This window comes from Musca autumnalis, unplaced genomic scaffold (assembly GCF_047663935.1).
Source record: "Musca autumnalis isolate F117 unplaced genomic scaffold, ASM4766393v1 scaffold_1, whole genome shotgun sequence".
NCBI classification, from domain to species: Eukaryota; Metazoa; Arthropoda; class Insecta; order Diptera; family Muscidae; genus Musca; species Musca autumnalis.
In genome coordinates this window covers 103,557,776-103,572,778 of record NW_027411644.1, presented here as the reverse complement: position 1 = coordinate 103,572,778, position 15,003 = coordinate 103,557,776, and the positions used below count along the sequence as shown (strand labels likewise).

The 15,003-nt window shown below is 35.3% G+C and overlaps 1 protein-coding gene and 1 long non-coding RNA gene across 2 annotated transcripts in view; one reads left to right on the top strand and one right to left on the bottom strand.

Annotated features, from left to right (window-relative positions):
- The window catches only part of Dh44 (corticotropin-releasing diuretic hormone 44), a 159,763-nt gene extending 146,477 nt beyond the window's left edge, over positions 1–13,286 (bottom strand). Inside the window, exon 1 of the mRNA XM_073963651.1 lies at positions 12,505–13,286. The gene's annotated coding sequence lies outside the window, so the exon portion shown is untranslated. The remainder of the gene's footprint in view (positions 1–12,504) is intronic.
- The window catches only part of LOC141390714 (uncharacterized), a 151,561-nt gene that overhangs the window by 68,259 nt on the left and 68,299 nt on the right, over positions 1–15,003 (top strand). The window lies entirely within an intron of this gene.

The following is a 15,003-nucleotide window of genomic DNA, read 5'->3' as shown; positions in this document are numbered from 1 at the left end:
ACGTGGAACCAAATATATTATCCACATACAAACATACTATTGACCATTTGTAGGTAAATACAATATGATGCGCGCCTCAATCAAAATTAATTTTTGATTTTTGAATAAATAACGCCAAAAATCATTAACGAAATCTTACATTTATTGCTATGCCCTCGTGATTTGACCTCGCCAAATTGTAGGCAGACGAAACTTTAGACACTTGATTTGTCCTTCAGTGAAAGGTCTTGTTTACTATCCAAATATTTAATTTTAGCTGAAAATTATTTAGCCGTGAATTTTTAATTCAAATATTTACTTGGAATTTCATACAAGTTATGCTGTGACAATTAGTTAGTTGGGGGGGCTTTAAATAGCGTAGGCTAATTTCATCCCAAAATAAATTTTCACATGACCTAAAATGTAGTTACCTACCACATATTTAGCTGTTGTAATGAAGGATAAGGTATAGTTGGCGCTAATGAAGTATGTTGTTTCGGAGGTTAAGTTTAATAAAAAATGTTAATCGAATAAAACTCAAAGGTTTCGTGGGATAAACACTTTGGGGTTATTTTTGTCATGTTCGTGGTTATTGTGGATGACAGACGTTCCCTTTCATATTTCGTTATAATTTCATTTATTAAAATTAGTTCCTTACGAACTTTTGTTCCCCAAATTTATATTTTTATGCCAGACATTGTTTAAAGTCAAAGACATTGTTTAAAGTCAAATTTAGGTTTCTCAGCGTTTGAAGACAAATAAGTAGTGTTTAAAAAATATAATATGTAGTAATATATTAGTTTTTAGGTATATTTTGAGAGGGAAAACTTCTAAAATTCAAGATGTTTAGAAGTTCTCTGTAAACTCCACATGTGAATGGATAAATAAAAACAAGTTAGAACGGCGTTAAATTCGACCACTCCCATTTCATCCAAGAACCTGAAATATGAAATTCTAAATCATAAAAAAAATTGAAAATTGCCTGGGATTTTCATAATAGCCACATTTAGGACCCCAATTATCTATAATTGGTCAATTGTGTATATTAGAGCAATATCAAAATCTGATCCGATTTTCATACAATTTTGTAGGAATCGGTCTTTAGCCAAAACAACGAACTGGTTAAATTTTTTCATCGATTGGACAACAAAAGCGGCATTTACAGCAATTTCGTGAAAAAACAACTTTGGTTCCATACAATTTACTATGGAAATAAAGATCGGTCAGGTGCAATGGTTAACCTTAACCTCATATTTAAGGTTTTTGTATAAAATGGAACAAAACAACTTTTTCTTTTTTTAAGGTCACCCTAGTGACAACCTTTAAAATACTTAAAATCGGGAGGTACCATCATAAGGGTTATATGTAAAAATATGAATCTGTACTGATGCGTGGAGGTGTTCTTCCCATTGAGAATCCGAAATACCATGTTACAGCCATTTTAGTAGAAAAATCTTTGGAAAGACTTCACATCGGGCGGTATCGTTTTTACCTACCGATCTGAGAACCCGCTTTATGAACCTAAGTACGTATGCCTACAATTTTTGTGGATGAGTTTTTTTAACCGCTAGATGGACTCAGTGATAAACAGTAGGCCCCATATCATTGAGCTGATATGAATCTGGGCGCACTCATTGATATAAGAGAAGTCTTCCTTGTCCCTTCTGGGATGTTTGTGGAACAATTATAGATGGAAAACTTAAAATGCAATTTAAAGCTATTTTGGTCGGAAAATATAGCTAATGTCCTCCAAGTACCTATACTCGTGTGAAATTTTCTGACACCTTGGAACCTTAAATGGCAAATTACTCCTTTTTTTGTAAAAATAAGCTGAAATCCTCAAAATAGCAAAAATCCTCAAAAAAAAAACGAAAATCAAATGTACCTCTTATATGAATTTTAAATATGATTACCAAATTTCAGTCATTTCGGTAGGATAATATGGCAAAAATTTTAACATACCGAAAATCGTGCATCCTGAGTCAAATACCGAAAACTTAAAATGTTTGAAAAATTTTTCTACCCCTAGCGTATATAAGTACCAAATTTAAGCCATGTTGGTTCGATAATGTGGTTAAATCCTTCGAAATATCGAGAAAATGTACCGACAATTCTTTAAAGCCATGTACAGCTACATCGCTAGGATAATGAGGATAAAACCTTAAAAATAACTAAAATCGGGAGATATCATTCTATAAGGGCTACACCAAAACGAAGAAGACCAACACCGGCAATTCTCTATAGAAATAGTTTATGCCCCTAGCAAAAACTAAACACAAAATGTCAGTAATTTCGGTTGAAAATTGTGGCAAAAACCTTCAAAATACCAAAAATCGGGCGGTACCGTTCTATGGAGGCTATACCAAAACAGGGACCTGTACTGACAAATTTCTGAGAAACATTTTTGTGGTTTCAAAGAAGACTAAATACCAATTTTCAGCCATTACGGTGTGATAATGTGTCTAAAACCCTGAAAATACCGAAAATCGGGCGATACCGTTCTACGGGGTATCAAAACCTAGATATGTACTCTTTCTATACCTCTGATATTAGACCACATTCGGTAATATAATTGGTATCCAGAAAGAAAATATCAGTCTGCTGTACCGACAGAGCTGTACCCTCAGCCTCGGACCTATGTTGCCTAACATTTAAAAACGATCCCAGACGAGGCCTTCAACTACACTCTTTCCAAACTTTGTGTGGGAGGTATCCGAAAGAGTGGTCCGTTGTAGTCAATATTCGGACATAATCCGAGTCTGTAAGAAATAATACGATGTACAAAATTTCGACCAATCGATTTATCTCTTTGAGGGTTATCTTACGTACCAGCCAGTATAGTTGGTGCCAGCAGGCTTATTTGGAGCTTTTGGAGGTAGTATGGACTCTCCCCCAAAAATACCGAAAATTGGGAGGTACCGTTATAAGGAAGCTGTACCAAAACATGGACCTATGTTGACGATTATTAGTGAAGAAGTTTAGTGATCACGGAGAACCTCAAATGTAAAATTACAGCTAGTTCGGTTAAAATTTCCCTCAAAATACGGCAAATCGGGAAGAAACGTTATATGGGGGCTATACCAAAACATGACCTATGTTGAGAATTTTTAGTGAAGAAGTTTCGTGACCGCAGAGAATCTCAAATGTCAAATTACAACTAGTTTGGTTAAAAATTGTAGCTAAAATCCTCAAATCTCCGGGAGGAATCGTTATAAGGGGGACTATACCAAAAAAAAGAACCTATTCTCACGATATTAATGAAGAAGTTTCGTGACAACTCAGAACCTCAAATGTTAAATTACAGCTAGTTCGATTAAAAATTGTTACTAAAATCCTCAAAATACCAAAAATCGGGAAGTACCGTTATATGGGGGCTATACCAAAACATGGACCTTTGTTGACAATTTTTAGTGAAGAAGTTTTGTAATCCAGAGAATATCAAATGTCAAATTACAACTAGTTTGGTTAAAAATTGTAGCTAAAATCCTCAAATCCTAATGAGGTATCGTTATATGGGGACTATACCAAAAAAAGAACCTATTCTGACGATTTTTAATGAAGAAGTTTCGTGGCAACTGAGAACCTCAAATGTTAAATTACAGCTAGTTCGATTAAAAATTGTTACTAAAATCCTCAAAATACCGAAAATCAGGAGGTACCGTTATACAGTTTCAGTCCATTTAACCCGCTAAGTATTATCTGATCTTCACATTGGTTTGTACGCTTCTTCTTCATCATAAACTCAAACTTTGTTTAAAATTTTGCGGGTTATTATTTTGACCTACAGAGCTGCTACAAAATTGGTTAAAATTTTGTTTTTGGTCCATTTCATCCCCTGAACATTTCACGATCATCACCAAAAACTAATAATTTCTATTCTGGCCCGAACCCAACCTCCTTATTCATTACAATCGGTCCATAATTGCGGCCTTAAGCTTGTTTACAATTTTTAATGGACGGACACACATCGCTAAATCGCTTTATCTCGTCGAGATATGAATTTCGGCATACCAAAAAAGGGTTCTAGGACGAATATTTCGTGGTGTTACATGAACTTTTGGAGAGACAATATGTAGCCTGGGATAAGAATGTGGGCTCTAAATAGAACCCAATGTCCTCAAGAAATTAAAATATCGACAAAAAATATTTTTTTTATATTTTTCATACCAAAGTAATGGTCCATTTCACCCGCTAAAGAATATCAGATTATCATTCAAAATTGTAGGCATCTTTTTCGACTTATACTCTTACCCGGTGCAAAATGTCGTATCTATTGATGTACAATTGCGACTTCTAGCTAGTTTATTATTACACTACAAACAAATAACGGAATATATTAGGCTGTAACTCTGTTATCTGATCATGCACACCAACATAATTGGCATCAATTGAAAGGTCAAGCGTTCCACTTTCAAGTATATCTCACTTGTCCGGAATGTCACTTCCAGGAATTAAGATATAAGCTGTATATTAAAAATTTTCACAATTTTCACACAAAAGTTTTGGTCCATTTAACCCTCTAAATATTATCCGATCGCCATCTCAAATTGCAAGCTTCTCCTTTGTGATATACTCTTACCTTATTTAAAATTACTCGTTGATCGGACTATTATTGAGACCTACAGAGCCGCTAGAAAATTGGATATATATTATGTTTTTGGTCCATTTCGCCCGCTAAATATTTCACGATCATCACCAATAAGAATAGGGATCTATTCAAATCTGAACCCGACCTCCATACCAAATTTCGTGACGATCGGTCCATAAATGCGGCCTGGAGTGTGTTTACAATTTACAATGGACAGACGGACGGACGGACACACATCTCAAAATCGCTTTATCTCGTCGAGATATGAAGATTGGTATACCACATTGGTGGTCTCAGACGAATATTTCGCGGTGTTACATGAATTTTTACCAAAACAAACTTATAATACCCTTTTCCACATTGTGGTATAGGGTATAACAAGTTTCCGCACAAATCACTTTGATTTTTTTTTTTTTTTTTTTTTTTGAAAAAATGCTATGAAATGAGAAAAAAATTTATCTCAAAAAATTATTTCCTATTGCACGAATGAATGACCTGTCGTGTGCCCCTATACCTTGTTTTCAGTTAAATATCTGCTTACATTGACACTAAAAAAATTTTTAAAAGTTCTGAAAAATAAAAACTTTAAAAGCTGTTTTGTGCGGTAGCTTAAAATTTTATGTAATCTTAGGTAAAAACTCATTAAAATATCATACAGGGATACGAGGTTGTAAAAAGTGCATAACCCTAATAACGGTACCCCCGCGATTTTCGGTATTTTGAGAATTGTATCTACTATTTTTAACCGAACAAGCTGTAATTTGAATTTTTGCACTTAACAGGAAACTAATTATTCCATTTTAGTTCAGAATATTTTATAATGGAAGGTTTAAAAAGTTTGGCCAGGCCAAACTATTTTTATACCCTCCACCATATGGAGGGTATAATTAAATTTGTCATTCCGTTTGTAACACATCGAAATATTCGTCGGAGACCCTATAAAGTATATATATTATTGATCAGAATAAATTCTATGTCGATTTGACCATGTCCGTCTGTCCGTCCGTCCGTTCGTCTGTCTGTCTGTTGAAATCAAGATACAGCTCGCAATTTTAAAGATAGAGAGTCAAAATTTGGTACAGAAGTTTTTATTACTTGCAGGATGGTTGGTATTGAAAATGGGATATATCGGTCCACGTTTTGATATAGCCCCCATAGAACGGTACCTCCCGATTTTCGGTATTTTTAAGGTTTTAGCTTCATTATCCTACCAAAATGGCTGAAATTTGGTACGTAGTCTTCCTTAGGGGTATACAACTTTCCCCCAGAATTTTGTCGGTATCGGTCCACACCTTCATATAGCCCCCATAGAACGGTACCTCCCGATTTTCGGTATTTTTAAGGTTTTAGCTTCATTATCCTACCAAAATGGCTGAAATTTGGTACGTAGTCTTCTTTAGGGGTATACAACTTTCCCTCTGAATTTTGTTGGTATCGGTCCACACCTTCATATAGCCCCCATAGAACGGTACCTCCCAATTTTCGGTATTTTGAAGGTTTTAGCTTCATTATCCTACCAAAATGGCTGAAATTTGGTACGTAGTCTTCTTTAGGGGTATAAAACTTTCCATTAGAATTTTGTTGGTATCGGTCCACACCTTTATATAGCCCCCATAGAACGGTACCTCCCGATTTTCGGTATTTTTAAGGTTTTAGCTTCATTATCCTACCAAAATGGCTGAAATTTGGTACGTAGTCTTCTTTAGGGGTACACAACTTTCCCCCAGAATTTTGTTGGTATCGGTCCACACCTTCATATAGCCCCCATAGAACGGTACCTCCCTATTTTCGGTATTTTGAAGGTTTTAGCTTCATTATCCTACCAAAATGGCTAAAATTTGGTACATAGTCTTCTTTAGGGGTATAAAACTTTCCCTTAGCTTTCCTAAAAATGGCTGAAATTTGGTATGTAGTCTTCTTTAGGGGTATAAAACTTCCCCCCAGAATTTTGTCGGTATCGGTCTACACCTTCATATAGTCCCCATAGAACGGTACCTCCCGATTTTCCGTATTTTGAAGGTTTTAGCTTCATTATCACACCGAAATGGCTGAAATTTGGTATTTAGACTTCGTTATGGGTACTCAAACTCCCCTTTAAATTTGTCGGTATAGGTCCACGCCTTCATATAGCCCCCATGGAAAGGTACCTCCCGATTTTTCATATTTTGAAGGTTGTGTCTTCAATATTCCACCAAAATGGCTGAAATTTGGTATTTAGTCTTCAATGTGATATAAAACTGTTCGTCAGAAATATGTCTGTACAGGTCCACGCATTCATATTGCACCATTTCTGACTAACATCCGTCGGTATAGGTCCACGTTTCGATGTAGCCCCCATAGAACGGTACCTCCCGATTTTCGTAATACTGAAGATTGTGACGTCAATATCCAACCGAAATGGCTGAAATTCGTTATTTCGTCTTCCAAGAGTTATAAAATATTCCAGAAGAGTACTAGAAGCGTACTTCCTGATTTTCGGTATTTTTTAAGTTTTAGTCACATTCTCTTACCGAAATATAGGAAATTTGGTATTAAGTCTTCTTTGAGCCTAAAAACTTTCCGTCAGAAATTTGTCGGTATAGATCGACGTTTTGAAATAGCCCATATAGAATGGTGCCTAACATTGTTTCACCAAAATTGCTGAAATTTAGTATTAAGTCTTCTTCATACACGAAAGGAAACTAATTATTCCATTTTACTTCAGTACAACTTGTGGTGGAGGGTATAACAAGTTTGGCCCGGCCGAACTTAACACCGTTTTTTTTCTAACGTACGCAAAAAACAGCATCTGAAAGTAGAAGTAACCAACACGTCCTGAACGGGACATTCCATTTGAAAGTTGCTGTCATCAACATGTTTATAAAATGCAAAGCAAGTTAATATCAACAGAAAAAATTAGATATTCTCATTAAAAGCAACTTTACTAACAGTTTAAATACCAGCAATATTTCAAATTAAATTCTGTTTTTATGAAAATGTAAAATGAAAAATTTTATAAAGGTAAAAACTGTCAAATGAAAAAAAGTATAAAGGAAATATGTTTCATTTCAAATTTTCACTCGTAGGTAATTTGGAGAGGTTTTTAGGCAAAAAGTCTTTGTTTGCACTTTTAATAACGCGAGTTTTCTAATTTGATTCGAAGAAGGAATATGTAAAATTCTATGGATGTGCAATTTGTTTTACAAAATATTCAAAACTCGCGGTAAAATTCAAAGCTAAAATCAAAATTTCAAAGACAAAATAAAAATGTTAAAAAAAAACTCAGAGCAGAATTTAAACGCATTTTGTAAGAGTTTGGTAATAATCAAATACATAAATATGATATTCAGTGGAATGGTGGCGGTGTGTACTTTCTGTTTTAAGAAACAATTTTCTTCAAAATGTTTGGTACAGCAGAAAAAATTGTCATACAGGATACAACCTAGAAATTCTTTTTTTACAAAATTATAGTTTTATATTATAGACTTTTACAACATTGTCCAACTTTGTCTGAAATTCTGCCACCAGGAATATCTTCAGCAAAGGGTTCTGAATCAACTGCATAATTACCAAGGTGCGATTTATTGCGTTTTTTGAGTTATATCACTTTTTTCTGAAATTCTGCCACCGGGAATATCTTCAGCAAAGGGTTCTGAATCAACTACATAATTACCAAGGTGCGATTGTTTGCGTTTTTTGAGTTATATCACTTTTTTTAAGGGCGCCCTACTTGCAGAAATATATGTTCCTTTAAAAAAGTAATATTAATAAAGATCTTTTCGCGAATCAATACATATTTCAAACATATCAAAGTTTATAATTTTTTTTTGCGGATTAGTTCATTGTTTGGAACGAATAAAATAGGTAAAATGAGAATAGGGGGAAGGAAAAAGAAAATTTGTTCATTATATCCGGCGTTCGTTATAAAAGTGTTCGTCTGTAAAATTCTTATTTAAGCTTAGTTAAATATCATATTAAATATCATAATATTTTAAACAGTGCTTAAATTCGTCGCTATCCGCTTGTGTTTAAAAGTGGGCCTGAAAATCCTAACAAATTGTAAAAAAATCTACTCGCGGGGTAACAATTTTTGTTCGTTATAATCGTGGTTGTTTAAGAACTGGAATGTGTGTACAAATCTTAAGAAAAATTCTTTTGAAACACAAAACTTTGTTCGCTATAAACGTAGTTTCTTATAACCGATGTTCGCTATATCCGAATTTTACGGCATAGTTCTTTGTTTTATCTTACTTTTGCATATAAAGCATTAAAAAGGTGTAAAATGTTCATATGTCCAAGGCAGGCCAAATTTGGAGGCGGTAGCTCGATTATAACCATGATCCAAATAGAAGGTCATCCAAAACAAGTTAAAAAGTATCAGTCGGCTTTGCCGACAGAGATATACCCTCAGCCTGTGCAAATTGAAACACTTTTTTCACAAAAAAAAAAAACTTTTGTATTTAGAGGGTTTCAAAATGTTGGTCGTATGAACCGACAAAAATGTTGATTAGGATTAAAGTTCAAAAATTTTGCGGAAAATGTACTTAAAGGAATGGACCGACATAGACCATGGGGGTGCCATAAGGGGTTTTTACACCCTTCGGACTGTTTTCTCAAGAAGTATGGGATTGCCCCTGAAACAACTTTTACCATCGTAATTGAGGCAGCGAATGTACGTTGCTTCAACAAAAATCAAAGTGATTCAATAGCAGGTCTTAAAGTGAACTTATCCAAAATTTTGTGTGGGAGGTACGGGATGGAGTGGATATTTGTCCACTCCATATTCCATATTCGAACCTGATCTATATCTGGTACATATTATGAGAATGTGTAAAGTATGGACCAAATCGGTCACTCCCATCAAGAGTTATCGTGCGCACAATTTTTCCGAATATTTGTGAACTTTTGTGGGGTAGGTACCTGAAGGAGTGGACCGATATGGCTTATCTACGAACTTAAAGTAAGTTTGGAAACAATATTACGAAGGCCAAATTTTGGCCGGAATCGGCATTTCCGTTCGAGAATTATCTTGCGCTTCCACTCATAAACATGGTGTCTTAGGGTTTGTTTTTCAACTTTCAGGCCATTTTTTCAGGAAGTATGGACTTGCCCCTGAGGAAACTTGTACCTTCGCATAGGGGACAGTGAATACAAAATGTTACAACAAACTAAACTTTTCCGAAATTTTGTGTGGGAGGTACTCGAAGGAGTTTACCGATTGAGTCCATATTGGAACCTCATCTAAGTCTGGTAGAAATTTCATAATGTGCAAAGTATGGACCAAATCGGTTACTCCCTTCAAGAGTTATCGTACGCACAAATTTTCCGAACATTATCGAACTTTTGTGGGGGAGGTACCGGAAGGAGTGGACCGATATAATCCATCTTTGAACTTAAACTACGTTTGAACAAAATATTATGAAAGCCAAATTTTGGACCGAATCGACAGGTCCGTTCGAGAGTTATCATGCGCTCCAACCACTACAGACGGTTTCATAGGGTTTTTTGTAACTTTGAGGCTATTTTCTGAGGAAGTATGGACTTGCCCCTAATGAAACTTACAGCGTCGTATAGGGGACAGCGAATACAACTTGAGTAAACAAAAATCAAAGCGATTCGAGACCAGGTCCTAAACTGAACTTTTCCGAAATTTTGTGTGGGAAGTACCCGAAGGAGTGGACCGATTGAGTCCATATTGGAACCTCATCTAAGTTTGGTAGAAATTACACGATGTGCAAAGTATGGACCAAATCGGTTATTCCCTACAAGAGTTATCGTGCGCACAAGTTTTGCGACAATTTTTGAACATTTGTGGGGGAGGTACCTGAAGGAGTGGACCTATATGGTCCATCTTCGAACTTAAATCGAATCTGGACAAAATATTTGGATACCCAAAATTTGAACCGAATCGATTGATCCGTTCGAGAGTTATCGTGCGCACCAGCCAGCCAGACAGACAGACGGACAGACAGACAGACAGACAGACAGACGGACGGACATTGCTAGATCTACTCAAAATTGTCTGAAACGGATATCGTACAAACATACTTGGGGTCTAAAACCATTATTTCGATGAGGCACATTTTTGGTCGTATCAAAGTGTAAATACCCTCTTTAGCCTAAAGGCTGAGGGTATAAAGACAAGCTGATACCTCCATTTCCCGTCAAAATATATTGTCGTTGTTTGAAATTGAACAAAAAACATAGTTACCCATAGCAAAATTATCAAAACAAATTTTGGTTATTTTAACCAAATGTTTAAATTCTTTTGAAATATAGCGAATAAAACATTTGTCTACAATTATCTTTGTGTTTTGTGGCGTTTATTGTTGTGTGATATAAAAGAAACCAAAAAAAAAAATAAAAAAAATTTTAATAATAACAAAATCAAAACTAAATAATTTTTATTCGCAGCAACAATAACTTTTGACAACAAATGAAGGTGCAGAGTTGTATTTTTTGGTGAATTTGCCGATTGGATGACCTTCTTTATTGGGCCATGATTAGAACTATTTTTGGCACTTGTATGGAAAAGAGTGCCAAAATAGTTCTAATCGAGCTACCGCCTCCAAATTTTAAACGTAAGTTTATAAGAAGCCAAAAAGATAGAAAACCATTTTTAGTGGACGTAGGTCCATATTTGGGTATAGCTCCCATAGAAAGGTACCGATTTTGGCCAAATTTACCAACCGATTTGGATATTATTTTGAATTTTGAGTTCTGAGTGAATAAACTAGCTCCTTGCAAAAAATATTCAATATAGCCCCCATATAAATGTACCCTAAGATTTTGGCTATTTGGACAATTTTAGCAACATTTTCCAACTGATTTGGCTGTAATTTGGCATTTTGAGTTCTGAGTGAACCAAATACCTCCATGCATAACTCCCATATAAACGTACCTCCCGATTTTCGGAATTTTGACGATTTTACAGGCGTGGTATAAGAGGAATAACTTAGCGGGTGGCAGATGGGGGCAGCTGGACTTTTTTAATCGTAAACTAGAGACTATCCCCTGCATTTAAAAAAAATTTCGATACTCACAAAGGCTCACAACGTTAGTAAAACGCAACTTTAATTTATAGAAATTATATTAAAAATAGCAGAAAAAGTCATTTATAAAGAAATTATTTTTAATTAAGTTAGGAAACGAATTATGAATTAGTTTTTTTCGTTAAAACATTGTCAATGCCATTATCTATAAGTTTCATTTTGAAAATTGCACATTTACCTCTCCAATTTTTTATAATTTTACTTTGCGTATGTATTTTTCGTTTTAAAGGCCTGTTATACAAATCACAACTTTTTCGACTTAACTTGACCCACTGTAAATTTACAAAAATAATGCTGGATGTTAAAAATTTGATATGATTAGAGAATATTTATTTCAATCGCAATCAAATTTGTCGCCGTCAATTTTTCGACTTTTGTCCACGGGCGGAACCACTGTGCCCTGGAGTCACTCATCCATAATAATAATCGCGTAATATTCCCTGTGAAAATGAGTTTAATCAATAACTCAGCAATCCTACGAAATTTAATAACTATCAGCCACATTTTTGCGGCCTTAATTACAAAGTTTGGCTCTTTAATTCATTTCATTGTTCAATTTGAAATCACAGGTGGGCTATTAAGCAAATGAATTACAAGAATGTACATGGAACTCCTTTAATTTTCCCACACCAATGGCAGAAGGCCTAAAAAATATGTGAAAAGAAACTTTGTTCCTTCTAAAAACAACGAATGAAAGAAAGTCCTACAACCATCCATCAAATGAAGAAGTTGCACAAAAAAATCCTACGCAAATGATGTGGAGACAAGCACCAAAAGACCATCAACCAAATGGAAAACACAAAAACAAATCGTCACTAAAACAAAACAAAAAGAAACACCTTAGTAGCTACAACAAGACATTTTCGTGTCGAAAAATTACTTTCAGATCTTAATTACGATACTTACAAATAAATGGTGGTTATAAATTAATCCAATAAAACGTTGGCAAAAGCGTAAGCGAAACGCTGTTTCTCTGGAGCAAAAACAATAAAATCAATGCGCTTTAATTTGATTTGGCGCCCAAGAATTGGCTGGTTTGAGTTACAGATTCAAATTTGGAAATCTGCGATTATTCACTTTGTTACACTTTTTTCGTTTTTGGAAACTAAATGAAATTCCACTTGAATTGCCTTTTACGCACAATAAACGAATTAATTAATCTTTGAATAGAAAATTTATCAGCGAAACACTTGAAATTTTAATTTAAGATTTACAACGCGGCCCACCAAAAGAAGACACCAACAATTTTAATAAACGTTAAACATATATTTCCTTTAACAAAATAATAACTAAACTGGATTTTCCCTAATCTCCAAAGAAAATCACTTTGAACTTTCACTGAAATCCTTTAAGAAATTTGAAAAACAAATTTTGTTTTCTAACGGAACCAAGTTTTTCTGCACAAAATCACGTTCACTTTTAATTCCAATATTTTTTGTAGTTGTTTGGAATTTTCTTTGTTATTTTCTCTTTTTTGCAATTTACCACTAAGCTCAAAATTTCAATTTTCTATTATCTGTTATTTCAAATTGTAACTGTTTTGTTATAATCCTTGTCCGTTTGTTCACTTCTCCTTTTGAATTTTTGAATGGATGAATGTTTTAGCGTGTTTTGTTTAAACGACGCAACAGGCTGACAACGCAAAGATAACTCAGGTTGAAATCGTCCAGCGACAACGTTTTATATTCAAAATCAGCAAAAATGTTTGTCTTCATTGGTGTAAACACACGCACACACACCAGTGCAAGGAAGATTCGTGTTTAAAACACCGACACACACACTCACACGCGTAGGCATTAGTAAAGCACAGAATGAAACTTCACAAACGAATCGCAAATGTTTGTTGTAGAGCATGCGTTGTTAATTGTATATGTGTTGTATGGACACACAGACACACATGGTTACACGAAACAGATCCTTTCAATCCAACCCATACCACCCATGCTATGGTATTGCTTCAACTGTGAAGTAGTAAAACATCCTGTTGCGTATCTCAAACGCATTTTAAATTGCTCTTTGCAAAGCGATGTTAAGCAACTTTGTTGCTAAACATGAATTTTCACAGGGACAGTGGTTTTGAGGCATTAAAACGATTTAATTGAAAAAACAAGTAAGAACGGCGTTAAGTTCGGACGGGCCGAACTTATTATAACCTCCACCACGAGTTGTATTGAAGAAAATTGGAGCAATTAGTTTCCTTTCCTTTATGAAGAAGACTAAATACCAAATTTCAGCAAGTTCGGTAAAACAATGTGTCTAAAGTTCGAAATACCGAAATTCGGGAGGTACCGTTCTATGGGGATTACATCACAACGTCGATTTATACCGGAAATTTCGGGCAGAAAGAAGACTAAATACCAAATTTCAGCCATTTCGGTGGAATATTGAGGCTAAAACCTTCAAAATACCGAAAATCAAGAGGTACGCTTCTATGGGGGATATAAGAAGACGCGGACCTATACTAATAGTTCTCTTCAAAAATATTTAATAACCTTATGGAAGACGAAATAACAAATGTCAGCCATTTCAGTGAAATGTTGACGTTACAACCTTCAGAATTACGAAAATCGGGCCAAAACCTTCAAAATACCGAAAATCGGGAACTACCGTTCTATTGGGGCTAATGAAGGCGTGGACCTATAACGACGAATTTCAGTCGGAAAGGTTTTTACCTCCAATGTAGACTAAATACCGAATTTCACCCATTTCGGTGGGTTCTTGGGGCCACAACCTTCAAAATACCGAAAATCGGAAGGTACCGTTCTATGGGCGCCATATGAAGGCGTGGACCTATAACTACAAATTTCAGGTGGTAAGTTTTATACCCCCACCCAAGACTAAATACCGAATTTCAGCCATTTCGGTAGAATATTAAGGCTAAAACCTTCAAAATACAGAAAATTGGGAGCTACCGTTCTATAGGGGCTATATGAAGGTGTTGACCTATACCTAAAAATTTCAGGTGGTAAGTTTTATACCCCCAACGAAGACTAAATACCAAATTTCAGCCATTTCGGTGTAATATTAAGGCTAAAACCTTCAAAATGCAGAAAATCAAGAGCTGCCGTTCTATGGGGCCTCTATGAAGACGTGGACCTATAACGACGAATTTCAGTCGGAAAAGTTTATACCTTTAATGTAGACTAACTAACGAATTTCACCCATTTCGGTGGGTTATTGGGGCAACAACCTTCAACATATCGAAAATCGGGAGCTACCGTTCTATGGGGGCTATATGAAGGCGTGGACCTATACCTACAAATTTCAAGTGGTAAGTTTTATAACCCCAACGAAGACTAAACACCAAATTCCACCCATTTCGGTGGGTTCTTGAGGCCACAACCTTCAAAATACCGAATATCGGAAAGCACCGTTCTATGGAGGCTATATGAAGGCGTGGACCTA